Below are 4,780 nucleotides of genomic sequence, written 5' to 3'. Positions count from 1 at the left end.
TGGAATGGACATATATACACTACCAAATGTAAAATAGATAGCTAGTGGGAAGCAGCCGCATAGCACAGGGAGATCAGCTCTGTGCTTTGTGACCACCTAGTGGGGTGGGATAGGGAGGGTGGGAGGGAGAGAGATGCAAGAGGGAAGAGACATGGGAACATATGTATATGTATAACTGATTCACTTTGTTGTAAAGCAGAAACTAACACACCATTGTAAAACAGTTATACTCCAATAAAGATGTTAAAAAAAAAGATAACTTCTTTTAATGTACATATGAAGGAATATAATTCCCAAGAGAAAATTGGTTAGATTTTAAAAAAGGAAGAGCAAGGATTTTACCAGGAAAAAATATCTACAGTGTATCTGGGTTATTGGTAACCTCACTAACTGCATATTTTAAGAGAAATCTGTGGACTGAAAGATTACAATTTTAGTGTCTAATCATAAGAACCAGTTTAGAGTCTTTCCTTTTAGAAGCAGGGTAATTAATAGTGTGTATTTGTGATCCATTCCATTTCTTTGGGTGTTATCAATAGAGAAAAATACAAGATTGTTCCAGCAATTGTTGTTTATATGCCATAACAAAATTTTAATAGATTTGCAATACAAAAATGCTTTATATAAACCTTGTATGTGAGGAGTAAATTTTGTTTTGCTTTTTAATGAAAACATTCAATTCAGAAAAACAAAATCCAAGAGCCCAGCTCTCAAGAGTTAATAAATGAATTTAATAAAACTCACTGAAATTCAATAAAAATTACTATAACTAAAACATAAGCTGGTTAAATGACTTATCTTTGACTACAAGCTCTACTGGCAATAAATAGATTGCAGTTTTAAGTTGTGCATTATTTTGTTTCATGCACTTATATATAAGAATTGCCTCTACAACTGTCATGTGGCCATTACCAAGAAGATCAAAAGATAATTTAGGTCCCCAAAATTCTATTAAGAATAGTAATCATATTGAGATTGAGATTATTTTTTCCATGTAATGTACATAAGCTTAAATCATGATTAAGCTATATTCTGACCACATATATTCATTTATTTACCCACAATACCACATTCTAATTATCAAATAAAATCATGTATTTATTTATGAATTACCATGAGTGATAATCTTTCCCAGTTATGATAACTGCTGTACAAAAATAACTCAGATTTTAAACTGATAAAAATGCAAATCAAAATGAGTAGCAAGAGAGAAGATTAAGACAATGTTTTGCTCCATGACATGAGTCAAAGGTCATTTTGTTAATCTGGTAAATTCCAAATTGATTTATACTGGGATCATTAACAATACGTTAAGTTGTGCAAATGTGTTCTGTAGGACGTCAGTATGATCAAAGCTACTTCCAAATTCTTATGCAACTCCTACCTAAGTAACTCATATTGTTCTATACATAAGGTAATTCCATTCTACAGAAATTAAGTAACTGTGGTAATTCATCATTAAATAAAATTCCATGAAGCTACACATTATTATTAAAATTACTTATCAAGCTTTTGGCTTCTGGGATGGAATATAGAGATCCAGAGAAGGTATGGCTTCATCCTTTACAATAAAAACTAGTCAGAATAGCTTCAAATTCAAGCTTTTTGAAAAACACATTAACTATTTGCGGTTACAGATTAGACAATTGGGCTTATATCTAATAAAAGATACTATCTGCTGGAAAAGTGAAGAGGCAAACATATGTGCCCCTTGCATAGATAGAGTAGGACACTTGTAAGAAGACTTCAGATAGAATAGCTGGTGTAGTATCATGTATGATGCCCCCCCCCAAGATATCTCTACCTGCTAGCCATTGGAATATATGAATGTTACATTATTTAGGAAAAGGGTCTTTGCAAATCTGATTAAATTAAGGACCATGAGATGAGATCAACTTGGATTTTAAGGGTAGGTCATAAAATCAATTACAAGAATCATTATAAGAGACACCCAGAGAAAGAAAAAACAAGTGACACCCAGAGAGACACAACAGAAAAATATGAGAAAGCCATGTGAAGATGGAAATAGAAATTGGAGTTACACATCCACAAGCTAAGGAATGCCTGGAGCCATCAGAAGCTGGAAGAGGCAATGAAGGATTCTTCTCTAAGGACTTTGGAGGGACATACCCTGCCAATACCTTCATTTCAGACTTATGTCTTCCATAAATTTGGGAGAAAATATCTCTGTTATTTTAAGCCACCCAGTTTCTGGTAATTTATTACAGTTGACCTAGGAAACTAACAGAGATTTTGATACTTGGAAAAGAGTTGCTGCTGTAACAAATACTTAAAAACATTGAAGTGTCTTGGGAATTGGATAATGGGTAGATCTGGAAGAGTTTTCAGAAGTATGGTAGAAGAAGAATATATTGCCTTGAGGAAACTGTTGGTAAAAATACGGATATTAAAAGCACTGCTGGTGAGGACTCATAAGAAAACAAGGAGCCTAGTAGAGAAAGTCATATCACAAAATCTAACAGAAATATGAACATTAAAGGTATTTCTGATGAGAGCTGGGAAGGACGTAAATGTTACTGGAAAGTGCAGGAAGGCAATTCTTGTTATAAAGTGGTAGAAAATTATCTGAACTCTTTTCTGCTATTGAGTGGAAGATAGAACTTGTAAACAATAAATATGAATATTCAGCTGAAGAGATTTCCAAGCTTAGATTTGAAGGTGCAGCCTGGTTTCTTCTTGATGCTTCTAGTAAAATGTGGGAGAAAGAGATAAATTGAGGAAAGAACTGTTAAGCTACAAGGAACCAAAAATTAATGAAATGGAAGCCTTTTAGTCTATCCAGATTGAAAAAGATGGCAAAATTAGGAAACTTGCTATTGTAAAATCATGTTTAGGAGAGAAGGCCAAGGGTGTTACAAGAAACCTTTTGCTGAATAGATTAAGTGTGTTAAACGTGGATCCAATCAACCATCTTGGCAGAAGTCAGGAATAGATATGGAATTATACTGGAAAGTTCTCTGAAAAACCTTCTCATCTTATGGCAAGGAACACCATGTCATCACCTAGGAGAACTACGAATGATTGTGAGAATACTATGTTAGCAGAAACACTACCAACTTGAACTAAAAGGAACAGAGACAGGGCAAAATTGCATTCTTCATCTCTATAACAATGGCATTTATGTGAAATGTCAATACAGACAAATCCATGGAACAGAAAGTAGATTAGTGATACTCTGGGGCTATGAAGGAGGGAGAGAGGATGGAGAGTGATTGCTAATGGGTATGGGTTTCTTTTGTAGTGATGAAAATATTCTAAAATTGATTGTGCACAGCTCTGCAAATATGCTAGAAACCACTTAATTTTACAGTTTATATGAGTGAATGGCTATATGGCATGTGAGTTAAATCTTAACCAAGCTGCCAAAACTTTTCAAATTAAACTAAAAATCGCAGGTGAACAGTTTTTAGGTTAATAACAGAGATGATTTTTAAGCTCCTCATTTAACAAATGTGTATAAAAATAGTGTTTTTGTAAAAATTAATTGAAATAAAATGTACAAGTGGATTAAAAGGGAATCTAGTACAAAGTAAGAGTTTAATACATACGCACTACTATAGGGTCTATATTTTGCAAGTAAGCCCACGAAATTCCCACTTGATAAATTTTCACTGTGTAAGACTTCTTGGGAGATGGGAACTTTAACTTACTCTCACAGAGCCTGAGACACACAAATCAAAACTATTATCAGTTATGATGAGGAAAACTAATATGTTGCTAAGATTACTACTGAAGACTTAACCTAACCAAATATAATATAATATATAAATATTCAGTATAGTTTTCACTATGTTCATGAAACATGTATTTAGTTCAAGGGAATGCACAAATATCACTACATTCAAGACACTAAACAGTTTAAGCCTGTTCATGTACATAATCATTCTGGGAAAGAAGTGTCAGGAGACTATATAATAAAGTATAAAAGCATTTGTTCCTTTGCATCAAACCTAAAACACTTCTGAAACACTTATTTAGCAATTCAATCTTATTATTGTGTATCCTCATGACTTGTTAGCAAAAGTCTGCTTCTCTGCCTCGTAACCAACATTTCTTTCTGGTTTCTGACAGAGGATTCTAGTCTTCTGTAAAGATTAAGGAAGTAGATTAAGGAAGGGAGCCACCTGGAATATTTCACCATAGAAAAATGAACACACTGAAATAATCAATCTTTACTACTTTTTCCTTTCCTTTCCTTTACTAATCAGTCTTCTCATATGCAAACCCTTTTGTTTGACTTGAAACTGTGTGATCTAAAACTTGTTCCTATTAGAGATTTTAGGACGTCATAATCAGAACAAGTACTTATTTTCTCACACAATAAAAATGCATAGGGGAGGCGAGAAGATGGCGGAAGAGTAAGACGCAGAGATCACCTTCCTCCTCACAGATACATCAGAAATACACCTACACGTGGAACTTCTCCTATAGAACACCCACCGAATGCTGGCAGAAGACCTCAGACCTCCTAAAAGGCAAGAAACTCCCCAAGTACCTGGGTAGGGCAAAAGAAAAAAGAATAAACAGAGACAAAGAATAGGGACGGGACCTTCACCAGTGGGAGGGAGCCGTGAAGGAGGAAAGGTTCCCACACACTAGAAGCCCCTTCGCGGGCGGAGACTGCGGGTGGCGGATGGGGGGAAGCTTCGGAGCCGCGGAGGAAAGCGCAGCCACAGAGGTGCAGAAGGCAAAGCAGAGAGATTCCGCAGAGGATCGGTGCCGACCAGCACTCACCAGCCCGAGAGGCTTGTCTGCTCAC

The sequence above is a fragment of the Physeter macrocephalus genome, chromosome 21 (assembly GCF_002837175.3).
Source record: "Physeter macrocephalus isolate SW-GA chromosome 21, ASM283717v5, whole genome shotgun sequence".
NCBI classification, from domain to species: Eukaryota; Metazoa; Chordata; class Mammalia; order Artiodactyla; family Physeteridae; genus Physeter; species Physeter macrocephalus.
The sequence above is the reverse complement of the archived record's forward strand: the minus strand, read 5'-3'. Positions refer to the sequence as shown.